We start from the raw sequence: 13719 nt of genomic DNA on the forward strand, positions 1-13719 counted from the left end.
GATAGCCAGAGACATTTTCCCAGAGCAGAAATGGCTATCAGCAAGGGGCATAATGTTAAGGTGATTGGAGGAAGGTTTAGGGGAGATGTCAGAGGTCAGTTCTTTACACAGAGAGTGAGGGTGTTTGGAATTCACTACCAACAGTGGGAGTAGAGTCAGATACATGAGGGACATTTAGGCGACTCTTGGATAGACACATGGATGATAGTACAATGAAGGGTATGTAGGTTAGTTTGATCTTAGAATAGGATAAAAGGAAGGCACAACATCGAGGGCCGAAGGGCCTGTCCTGTGCTGTATTGGGTATGTTTCAAACCCAGGAGGGATGGAGGAAACAAAATATGAACTTTGTCCTAACTTTGTATCAATTATTTTCATGATTTCCATAATTAAAATGGTGCTGAATTGTGGTGATGTATACACATCTCACTGTATTTTCATAAATACAACTGACAATAAATTACTATTCTATTCCATTTCATTCAGCACTTTTGGGGGAATTGAAATCTCTCATTTACCATTAAATGTCTCAGGCTGAGCTGAAATCACTTCTGTTGCTGATTCCACCGAAGTTAATTTAAATGACATACCTTGTAGTTCCAGGACCTCAGTATCTTCTGTGAAACCTCACGCAAAACATACTCATCATCCAGATGTTATCTTCAAACCTCTCCTGCACCTTTAACTGTCTCAAGCCCCATTATTGATTTCCAAATTATTTTTTGACTTCTAAACAGCACTACAAAGTCTTACAATTTATACCATAAACATTGATGATCCTTTATCCCCCCTGCCTTTTTAGAATTTTTAATATAGGCCTTTTTTATTGCTGTCAGCTGTTTTTATTCTCTCGTGACAATTGTTCCTTTTTTAGCTAATAATTTTCTTAATTCTGATTTCCCCGCAGACCTGCACATGTAAGCATCTGAGCTGCATGAACCATTCCTCAATATCCTAGCAACCTAAAAGGCTTCCTTATCTCGCAGCACAGAAATACTAACCTCTATTCTGCTGCTTGTAGCTATTTTCTTTTACCCTAACAGTCTACATCCAATGCAGCATTACCAATTCATAAGCAGAAAATCCAACCCTTTTGAAATTGATTATTAATGTTTAATTATTAGCAGGGGTAATTTAACTCATTAAACAAAATCAAAAATCTAATGACTACACAGAAACCAGACACTTATCCCAAATGGGGATCAGGTATTGTCAAAGAATCACATAAATGACTTTTTATCACTGGACCGTAGGAGGTTGACGGGTGACCTTATTGAGGTTTATAAAATCACGAGGAGTATAGATAAGGTGAATGGCAGTGTCTTTTCCCTAGGGTGGGGGATTTCAAGACTAGGTGTTTTTATGGAGAAAGATTTTAAAAAGATACAAGGTGCTTTCTTTTCACACAGAGGTTGTTTCGTGAGTGGAACGAACTGGATGTGGATGTGATGGATGAGGATACAGTCACAACATTTAAAAGACATTTGGACAAGTTCATGAATAAGAAATGTTTGAAGGGATGTGGGCCCAGCGCAGGCAAGTGGGATTAGTTTAATTTGGGATAATGGACAGGTTGGACTGAAGGGTCTGTTTCTGTGCTGTATGAGTCTAAGTGTTAACAGTTAACTTGTCCTCTCTGGACCTCCCTGTAAAACTGATTTTCAACCATAACTGATTGATACAACAGACTTCTTTCGCCTTCAGAGTCCATTAAATAATTGGGAAAGTCAAAATCCCTTTGTGATGACAACAGTTTTATGCAAATTGATATTGTAATTAGAGGGTCAGAACCCGTTGCAATTGTTTCAACCCCATGATACGGTTCTGATCAAACCTGCCTAATAGCACTGTGTTTGTACCTACAATACATGGGCTGGAGCTTTCCCAGAACACCAACATCTTCTCAACAGCCAATAAAGGGTGGCCCACCACTTCAGAAATCCCAGGAAAGAATTTCAACTCCTCCCTCTTTCGATCAGTATTGCTCTGCTGAATCGCTATAATCTCCCCTTTTTTATGAATAAAATGATTGAAATTTCCTTTCAGGATTATCTTTCCCTATCTGAGTCTCATCTTTCTCCTGTTTTCCTTTCTACCTCACAGCGTCAGGTGCAGCTCCGTTGATCCTGACATTTACCCCGGAATCTCAACATTCTGGTTCTGAGTAAAACAATGAAGGCTGTGACCCCACTGATGGATGAGTCATAGAGCACCTAAACAGACCCTTCGGTTCAACCAGTCCATGCTGACCAGATATCCTAAATTCACTTAGTCCCCTTTGTCAGCACTTGGACCATATCCCTGTAAACTCTTTCTATTCATATACCCATCCAGATGCCTTTTAAATGTCATAATTGTCCCAGCCACCATCACTTCCCAAGCAGCTCATTCCTTACACGCACCACCCTCAGTATGAAAACGTTTTCCCTTTTAAATCTTTCCCCTTCACCCTAAACCTATGCCTCCTAGTTCTGGACTCCACCACCCCAGTGAAAAGACATTGTCTATTTACCCTATTCATGTGAATTTATAAATCTCTATAACCGCTCAGCCTCTGACGTTCCAGGAAAACAGCCCCAGCCTGTTCACCCTCTCCCTATACCTCAAACTCTTGAACATCCTTGTAAGTCTTTTCTGAACCCTTTCAAGTTTCATGACATCTTTCCCATCGCAGGGACAGCAGAATTGAACACAATATTCCAAAGTGGCCATAGACATTTTCAGGTGAGATGTGAACCAGAGACAGTGTGCACCTGTTTGGGTTCATGTGCAAGCTGCTATGGCACCAAATTGAAAGAACATTAGGGGAGCAATCTCTGGCATCCTGGCAATATTCATCGCTTAATCAACTTGCTTTCACTCTGGGATTGTGGCTAATGGGTGACTACATAGTCCAATGCTCGATCCACACACCCTGCAAGAGGATGGGCAGGTAGTGTTTGCTAATGAGGATGGATGGAATGTTTAGATTTTCACCGTGCAGAAAGAGGCTGCTCAGCCCATCCAGTGTGCACTGACCCTCAAAACAGCATCGCATACCCTGCATTTCCCAAGGCTAATCCACCCAACCTGCACATCCCTGGACACCATGGGGCAATTTCCCATGGCCAATCCAGCCTAACCTGCACATCTTTGGACTGTGGGAGGAAACTGGAGCACCCGAAGGAAATTAATGCAGATAGGGGGAGAATGTGCAAACTCCATTCAGACAGTCGTCTGAGGCTGGAATTGAACCAGGGTCCCATTCTTTCTTGTACATTCTTTCTACTATTTGTGCTTGGCCTCCACCTGGGGCTTCCTGGAGAATCTCGAGATGATGGACACCTTCACAGTTATTTCTTCTCCAGTTCGGGTGATCCTGGGCAAGAGATTCCTTCGGGTTGTGAGAATGTTCCAATTTCTGAGGGAGTCTTTGAGGACACCCTCGAAGTATTTCCTCTGCCCTCCTGGTCACTATTGCTATTGGAAGTAGAGAACTTGAATATTAAAGCAGGGACGTACTCCTGGGGCTCTATAAGGCTCGGGTCAGACCATATTTGGAGTATTGTGTGCAGTTTTGGGCCCCATATCTGAGGATAGATGTATTGGCCCTGGAGTGGGTTCACAGGAGGTTCTCGAGAATGTTCCCAGTAATGAAAAGCTGAACACATGAGGAACATTTGAGGACCATGGGACAATACTTGATGAAGTTTACAAGGATGGGGAGGGTGTGGGGGTGGGGGCAGGAATTTAATTGAAACATACAGAATACTGAATGGCCAGGATAGAGTGGATGCTGGGAAGATGTTTCCATCGTTAGGAGAGATTAGAACCCAAGGGCACAGCCTCAAAGTAAAGGGAAGACCTTTTAGAATGGAGATAAGGAGAAACTTCTTCAGCCAGACAGTGGGGAATCTATGGAATTCATTGCCACAGAAGGCTGTGGAGGCCAGGTCATTGAGCATATTTAAGACTGAGATAGAGTATCAAGGGGATCAAGGGTTACAGGGAGAAAGCAGGAGAATGGAGTTGAGAAACTTATCAGCCATGGGCTTATTAGACTCGATGGGCTGAATGGCCTATGTCTTATGGTCTTATGGATCTGATCTCGATCACAACTTGGCCACCTCGGAGGCTGCAAGCCCACAATCCTATCTCGCCACCCCACCTAGCATCTCCAACCCCATTTAGGGAATGAAAACAAAAAATGCTGAAGGGTCATGCAGCATCTATGGAGATTTAATGCATCCATTGCTCCTGATGTGGTCTCCCCTACATTGGAGAGACTGAGCACAAACTCAAGGACCAGTTCAGGGCACATCTCTGGTCCGTATGCTCCAGTCAACCCCACTTTCCGGCTGCCATCCATTTCAACTCCTCCTCCCACTCCCTCAACAACATGTCCATCCTGGGACACAAGACCACACGCAAACTGGAGGAAGAACATCTCAGCTTAACCCTCAGGAGCTTACAACCATATGGCCTGAACATAGAATTCACCAGCTTCCAAATCTCCCAACCCCAACTCAGGCCCAACCCTCCCTTTCCACCCTGCCCCCTTGACCTGACTCGTCCATCTCCCTTCCCACCAATCTGCTCCACCCTTCCCACTGACCAATCACAATCACCACCTACTTATCGCCATTCCACTGAGATAGATAGGTTCTTGAGTATCAAGGGGATCAAGGGGAGCTATCCCCCAGCCCCATCCTCCTCCCTCTATTTATTTCTCAATCCCTTCCCTTCGTCTAAGACTCGAAATGTTAGCTTGTTCTCTCTGCATGGATGGAGAAAGTGAGGACTGCAGAGGATGGAGATCAGAGTTGAGAGTGTGGTGTTGGAAAAGCACAACAGGTCAGGCAGCATCTGAGGACCAGGAGAGTCAACGCTTCGAGCATAACCCCTTCATCGGGAATGTTTCTCACTCACAATGGGCCCCATCATTTCTGATGAAAGGCTTATGTCCGAAATATTGATTCTCCTGCTCCACAGATGCTGCCTGTCCCACTGTGATCTCCAGGACTTTTTGCTTTGAGTTCGGATTCCAGTATCTGCAGTCATTTGCTCCCACTTGGTTTAGGGAAGATCAGATGATGGGGAAAAGAGTGAAGCGATGTAGAGAATTCTGATTAGATTAGATTACCTACAGTATGTAAACAGGTCCTTTGGCCCAACAAGTCCATACCGACCCTCCGAAGAGTAACCCACCCAGACGCATTCCCCAAATGTACCCCTGACCTAACACTATGAGCAATTTAGCATGGCCAATTCACCTGACCTGCACATAGAGTCATAGAGTCGTAGAGATGTACAGCATGGAAACAGACCTATCGGTCCAACCCGTCCATGCCGACCAGATATCCCAACCCAATCTAGTCCTACCTGCCAGCACCTGGTCCATATCCCTCCAAACCCTTCCTATTCATATAACCATCCAAATGCCTCTTCAATGTTGCAATTGTACCAGCCTCCACCACATCCTCTGGCAGCTCATTCCATACACATACCACCCTCTGAGTGAAAAAGTTGCCCCTTAGGCCTCTTTTATATCTTCCCCCTCTCACCCTAAACCTATGTCCTCTAGTTCTGGACTCCCCGACCCCAGGAAAAAGACTTTGTCTATTTATCCTATCCCTTGGATTGTGGGAGGAAACCAGAGCACCTGAAGGAAGCGCACACAGACAGGGGGAGAATGTGTAAACTCCATTAAGACAGTTGCCCGAGGCTGGAATCAAACCCAGGTCCCTGCCCCTGTGAGGCAGCAGTGCTAACCACTGAGCCACCATATCAAGTAAAGTCTCTCCCTATACTACAGACAGTAATACACAGAAAGGAAATCTGAACGCTGACTGAGTTTTATCTGACCAGTTAAGAATGGATACTGTGCCAACAACCTGTCAATTCTAACAGAAAACCTTGCAAGTGATGCCTGTTAGAGGCTTGTAACTACAAGTGGCTGGTTAAAAATGGTCAATAACTCTTCAGAAAATTTTGAGAAATCAGCGAACAGGATTGATTAAATTTGCCTCCATTTCCTGTTAGTTTAGGTCTCTCACGCTGTCAAATCATCATTAGTTCCCTGAAAAAAACTCCGTTGTACAGAAAATCCTCTCCACTTGAGCGCAGGCAATAAAATAAAAGATAAGGCAAATACTTCACCGGCAATTCGGCCTGTTTGTTGGAGGTTTGCTGCCAAGTGAATTCTCTGGAGAATTGGAATAGACCCTGGCACTCCTGCACCACAGTGCCAATCTGAAGAAAGTGTCACACACTGCCACCGCAGTCTTCCTTCTGTGTGGTGACTCTAGAGGGTGAAATGAGCAGTCAGTGAGGCTTGAGGAGGGTAAGACGAGGAGGTGATAGGGGCATTGTTTCCACACCAAAACATAGAGCGATGCTGGAGATTCAAGTGGTTACAATCAGTCTGGTTAAAATGGGGCCTCAGCCAAGCAGCTCCTCAGGGGTAAGGTAAATATTTTAACTTACTTATTTTCCGTAATCAACCTGCTCAGAGGTGTTATTACACACCTCTGGAGCAGGTGGGACTTCAACCCAGGCTGCCTGGTCCAGGGATAGGGACACGATTACTGTGCCACAAGATGGCTCTCAGAAGTTACCTTACTTTTTATTCCCATCTCCCCCAAACCTGCTTTTCCTAATGAATCTGCCGGGTGGTGTTATTCCACACCTCTAGAGCAGGTGTGACTCGAACCACAGGCCTCCCAGTCCAGGGGCATGGACGCTATTGCTGCACCACTAGAGGGCGCTTTTAATCAGGTCCTCTGCCATATATTTGGCCCACAATTTCAACTTGGAGTCATAGAGATGTACAGCATGGAAACAGACGCTTCGGTCCAACCCGTCCATGCTGACCAGATATCACAACCCAATCTAGTCCCACCTGCCAGCACCCGGCCCATATCCCTCCAAACCCTTCCTATTCATATAAACATCTAAATGCCTTTTAAGTGTTGCAATTGTACCAGCCTCCACCACTTCCTCTGGCAACTCATTCCATACCCATACCTAACTCTTGTGTAGGTCTCTTTTATATCTTTCCCCTCTCACCCTAAACCTATACCCTCTAGTTCTGGACTCCCCCACCCCAGGGAAATGACTTCATCTATTTACTCTATCCATGCCCCTCATGATTTTGTAAACCTTTATAATGTCACCCCACAACCTCCGACGCTCCAGGGAAAACAGCCCAAGCCTGTTCAGCCTCTCCCTATAGCTCAAATCCTCCAACCCTGGCAACATCCTTGTCAATCTTTTCTGAAACCTTTTGAGTTTCACAACATCTTTCTGATAGGAAGGAGACCAGAATTGCATGCAATTTTCCAACAGTGGCCTAACCAATGCCCTGTACAGCCACAACATGACCTCCCAACTCCTGTACTCAATACTCTGACCAATAAAGGAAAGCATACCAAACACCTTCTTCACTATCCTATCTACCTGCGACTCCACTTTCAAGGAGCTATGAACCTGCACTCCAAGGTCTCTTTGTTCAGCGACACTCCCTAGGACCTTACCATTAAGTGTATAAGTCCTGCTAAGATTTGTTTTCACAAAATGCAGCACCTCATATTTATCTAAATTAAACTCCATCTGCCACTTCTCAGCCCATTGACCCTTCTGGTCAAGATCCTGTTGTAATCTGAGGTAACCCTCTTTGCTGTCCACTACACCTCCAATTTTGGTGTCATCTGCAAACTTATTAACTGTACCTCTTATGCTCAAATCCAAAGCATTTATGTAAATGACAAAAAGTAGTGGACCCAGCACCGATCCTTGTGGCACTCCATTGGTCACAGGCCTCCAGTCTGAAAAACAATCCTCCACCACTACCCTCTGTCTTCTATCTTTGAGCCAATTCTGTATCCAAATGGCTAGTTGTCCCTGTATTCTGTGAGATCTAATCTTGCTAACCAATCTCCCATGAGGAACCTTGTCGAACACCTTACTGAAGTCCATATAGATCACATCTACCGCTCTGCCCTCATCAATCTTCTTTGTTACTTCTTCAAAAAACTCAATCAAGTTTGTGAGACATGATTTCCCACACACAAAGCCATGTTGACTATCCCTAATCAATCCTTGCCTTTCCAAATACATGTACATCCTGTCCCTTAGGATTCCCTCCAACAACTTGCCCACCACCGAGGTCAGGCTCACTGGTCTATAGTTCCCTGGCTTGTCCTTACTGCCCTTCTTAAACAGTGGCACCACCTTTGCCAACCTCCAGTCTTCCAGCACCTCACCCGTGACTATTGATGATACAAATATCTCAGCAAGAGGTCCAGTAATCACTTCTCAAGCTTCCCACAGAGTTCTCGGGTACACCTGATCAGGTCCTGGGGATTTAAATTAGTTCTGGGTTTTACAAGACGAGAGGAAATCCAAAACCGTTGGAATGGAGAAGCATAACTCATGTTTCACAGAATCATCGAATCCCTACAGTGTGGAAACAGGCCATTTGGCCCAACAAGTCCACACCGACCCTCCAAAGAGTAACCTACCCAGACCCATTCCCCTACCCTATTCCCCTACATTACCCTGGCTGATGACGAGCTCATTCTCAAAACGTCAACTCTCCTGCTCCTCAGATGCTGCCTGACCTGCTGTGCTTTCCCAGTGCCACACATTTTGTCTCTGATCTCCAGTGTGTGCAGTCCTCATTTCCCCCTGGTTCATGTGCCTAACCTACACATCCCTGATACTCTGGGCAACTTTGCTGTTTGAAGGACGTGTGTGTGCCCAGCAACCTTAACACTCTGAGACACAGGATTTTCCCCATCAACGACAGAGGACAATGAAAGAGATAAACTTGCCAAAGCCCTGCTGGACCATGGGACTACTCTCTCATTAGAGAGAGAGAGAGAGATAGCTGGTGATGGTTTAACCTGGGGGTCCCCACACCTCAGATGAGGGGACACTCCTTCATGATAACCGATATAGGAATTGGAACCCATCCAATATAGGCGTCACTGTCCATCACCAACCAGATGTCCAACCAACTGACCCAGTCATAAAAGTGTATGTGGTGACATCAGTGCTTGGAACCATACGTTCCCCAATCAGTGCACATGCAGTTATCGGTGTCAGTGAACACTCCCCTAACAAAAACGCTACATGGTGGATGAGCAGGCTGGGAGCTGTGGTTTCACAGTGAGTTAGAAATACAATTACAAGTATGTAGACACCAGCAAAGATTTCTGGAACACACAGCCATCCCCACATCATACACAGTGATTGTTGATCATGGTGAAACATGGTGAAAGACCAGAAGCCAGTTCAGCTCAATGTCCAGCACAGCCACGATGTCGGGACAGAGGGATGGTGGCGATGATGACTGTACATCAGTGATGTCGAGTGACAGCTACCAGCAGCAAGTTGTCAGATATAAATGCAACACAGAGCCACAAGTACCTCTCCAGACTGTCATACAATCTTCACGGAACGACATTGAAATGTGAAATGCTAATTTTATAACTGTTTTACTTGTGCTGTATGCTCATTGGATTGACAACTCAAGTCTATGTACATATCTGTTTGGGATAATCTTTCATACCTTAAAAAAAAGGGAAGACATTATATGATGTATCACAGTTGTATTACCTTTAAGAAACACAGAATGTTGATATACATTTAAAAGTCACAGCATATGTCAGTATACCTTTAAGAAACACAGTATGCCTACATACCTTTAAGAGACACAGTATGTTGGTGAGAGACAGATTCATGATAACACCACTGTGTCAGAGCACGTGACCTAAGGGTAGAAAGGTCTCAGACTCCAACTTAACTGTGATTACTTGAAGCATGACACGTTGATGGAAGTGAGCCTATCTTTATAATCAAAGAGATTGATGGTAGCCTGGAATGGATGTGCGTGTAAATGTAATGTTTGTGAGTATTGGTGAACTGTAGTGATCTGCTGGATCCTTCAATACCATGTTCCCCATCCCCCTCTTATGAGCGATAACATTAAGGCAATGTAATTAAACTTATGAAAGACAATTAGAGAGATCTAATCGTGGAGGTTTCTGTGAATCTCCCATTTCCCACACCCCCCCCCCCTTCAGAAATGGGAAGTGCCACATCTGGGGCAAGATTAAGAGACTCCCAGCCTTGTCCACCAATTTCACCACAACAGAGGGTCCCTCTGTCAGGATGAAAATACAGGCCTCAGTGTTGAGTCTCAGAGGTTGTAGAGCACTGAACTGAAAGGTGAGGTGATATCCCTCAATGAGGAACGTTGAGCTTCATTGGAGCCATTGAGCACCTCCCCCAGCCTCCATTCTTGTCCCAGTTGAACCCCTGCCTCCAATCTTGCAGGTAAATCAACATCCTTTCCTGGTCGGGAGTCGACACTCTTCACCCAGCTGGTGTGAGGACAGCTACTGGCATCAGCGGTTATTTTGCCCCTCGTCCCAGTTGGGGAGGCGTTACCACACCTACCTGTGGAGCAGGTTGGACTTGAGACCTCCTGGCCCAGAGGTAGAGATACCACCACTGCTCCACAAGACCCCTCTTGGGGCCAGTGGTCAAGGGCCTTTAGGTTGCAAATAATTGACCTCTTTAATGGCTCTTATTTGGTGTTGGGTGAAGAAAGTCAATTTGCCTGAGGTAGTGAGGAAGGAGATGTGGAGTATCGCTCGGGCCATTCTGTCCAATTATTTGACCTTCCTACCCCCATGCCCTCCAGCCCCACTGGAGGGGAATGTTGCAGCTCTGACTTTCTCTGCACCTGCTCTCCCACAAAAGAGGGTAGCCATGACTACAGCCATGAGCGTTTCCTGTTTTGACATCTCCGGCCTCCATCTGATTCTGCTTCCTGCTTGCGGATCAATCCAGTGAAAGGTCCTTGGTAACTGCGCAGCCTCTTTGAGAGTGATTAAAGATGTGGACACTGAGTGACAGAAGCAATCTGGGGCCTTTTTGGACGGTTAATTCTCAAAATCCGAGGTGAGGTAAAGGGACTTTGCTGGGTTATTTCTATCGCTCCCTCCCCTCCTTTGTTGTTTAAATGTGGTGGATGCCCTGGTCAAACTACAACAAGTGCCACTTAATCACTTAAACCTAACTATATTTATGATGTTAGCTTCCACTTTCTATTGAATTACACGCTAAATGTCCTGTCCAAAATCTAACTGTCGGACAGCGTACTGGGCACGCATTTACAGCTGGCACTCAGTTTGTGCATCTTTCAAACTCTGATTCAAGTAAATGCTAATTGATTCCTGTCCTGCCTCTAATCGCAAGGTGGAGAAAGTTCATTCCTGAAGAAGGGCTTATGCCTGAACCGTCGAATTTCTTGTTCCTTGGATGCTGCCTGACCTGCTGTGCTTTTCCAGCAACACATTTTCAGCTCTAATCGCAAGGTGCCTAATATTGAAAAAGGTTCATCACTGTGGATTGAAAGGTAGTGGATATCGATCATCCGTCGCTGCAATTGGTTTACATTTATCTCAAAGACAGGCTTATTTGCAAGAGGAAATGAGCGACATTCTCGACTGTGCTTCTGGTGAGACCCTTCAATTACACCCTGGAGTAATACAGTTAATCCCAGTCACAGCCAGTATTCATCCATTCTCCGAAATTGGAACCATCAGCGTTCACCTGACTACTGAATGACCAATGAGATCGCAGGCTTCCCGAACAGATTCCACACTAGATACAGAGGAACCTCGATTATCCGAACAACACAGGCGGGCAGTATTTTGTTCGGATAATCGAATTCCGGATAACACAGTTTACCGAAGCATCGGGACCTTGCAAATTTGTTTGGATAATCTGAAATTCGGATAATCGACTTTCGGATAATCGACATTCCTCTGTATAAGGTTTGACATGGGCATTTGCAATAGTTTGCTGTTCATTAAAGAACAAACAAAATCAAATGCTTTTCATCTTGTCGCACAAGCCTAACACTGGACGCTCATTTCCAACCTTGGACATGCTGGGGTTGGACTGGGGTGGACAAGGTCAGAAGTTACACGACACCAGGTTTATTTAAAATCACACAAGCTTTCAGAGCAATGCTCCTTCATCAGATTCACTGCAAACGTGATGTTCCTGCTTTTTAGTTTAAATGTTTTTTTTCCACAGGATGTTCCTAGCAGCCCTTGGGAAAGTGGTGGAGAGCCGTCTATGGTCTACTTGTTGTAGATGCACCCAGAATGCTCTTAGGGAGGGATTTCCAGGATTTTGACTCAGCAACATTAAAGGATCGGCGACATATTTCCAAGTCAGGGTGGCGAGTGGCTTGGGAAGGAGCCCTCAGGTGGTGGTATTTCCATGTATCTGTTACCCTTGGCCTTCCAGATGATTTGGAAGGTACCTCAGCGTGTTGCTGGTTGCATTGTTACGGCCATGACAAATAAGGTGATGCCTGCACGAAAAATCCTTCCTTTTCACTTGATGCACTGACTTGGGAAACCTCACATGGAGAGAGTCCAGGGCCATCTTTAACTCAGTCCACCCAACTGGCATCTGATGGATTTGGAGGTGAAATATCAATTTCACTCTCCAGCCAACTGTCAAGGAGGTAAATGATATGTTGGCCTTCATAGCAAGAGGATTTCAGCAGAGGAGCAATTGTATAGGGTCTTGGTGAGCATTGTGTGCAGTTTTATCTGAGGAAGGATGTTCTGGTGATGGAGGGTGTGCAATCAAGGTTTACTAGACTGAATCCTGGGATGGCAAAGGTGATGTATAAGGAGATAATGAATCAGTTAGGAATATATTCCCTGGCGTTTAGAAGAATAGAGGGTGATCTCATACAAACAGATTAAATTTGAACAGGACTGGACAGAGTAGACACAGGAAGGATGTTCCTGATGACTAGGGAGTCCAGAACAAGGGGGTCACATTCTAAGGATATAGGGTAAGCCATTTAGGACTAGGATGAGGAGAAATGTCTTCACCCAGAGAGTGGGGAGCCTGTGGAATCCTCTGCCACAGAAAGCAATTGTGGCCAAAACAGTGAATGTTTCCAAGAAGGAGTTGGATAGAGTTCTTGGGGCTAAGAAGTCTGGAGAGAAAACAGGAACAGGTGACTGAATTGGATGAACATCCCTGGTCAGATTGAATGGTGGAGCAGGCTCGAAGGGCCGAATGGTGTCCTCCTGTTCCTATTTTCTATGTTTCTATTTCTTAGATGTAAATCTACATTTAACCTGTTGATGGACAGTCCTGGTCAGCTGCTTTCATGGGTCAACATTGGCAACAACTCGACTGCTCCTCATGACAAGCCCTTCCTTCCCAGGGTCTTTCTTGTAAACCTCTCCAGGCCCCTTCCAATGTCAGCACACCCTTCCTTAGATACGGGGCACAAAAATGCTCACAATATTCCATTACTACTTCTCTCGTAACATTTTCCAGCAGTCCAATGTTCACTCTTGCCTTTTTCTTGCACCCTTTTAAACCAAAAAGAAAACTCTTGCAATTTTCTTCTGTATTATTAGCTTGCTTCCCTTCATCTCCTCCCTCCTTATTACTTTAATTTTAGTTATCCTCTGCTAGTTTTTAAAGGCTTCTCAATCCTTTGACATCCCATCACCACGTTGTATGCTTTTTCTCCTGTTTTGATGCTGTACCTGACTTCTCTGTTCAGCCATGGTTGCCTCATCCTCCCCCGATTATGTTTCCTCTTCCTTGGGATGAATTTCTGCTTGGCCTCCTGAATTACTCTCAGAAACATTGCTCACCATCTTCCCTGCTAGGCTTCCCTTC

Source organism: Hemiscyllium ocellatum, chromosome 10 (assembly GCF_020745735.1).
Source record: "Hemiscyllium ocellatum isolate sHemOce1 chromosome 10, sHemOce1.pat.X.cur, whole genome shotgun sequence".
Lineage (NCBI taxonomy): Eukaryota > Metazoa > Chordata > Chondrichthyes > Orectolobiformes > Hemiscylliidae > Hemiscyllium > Hemiscyllium ocellatum.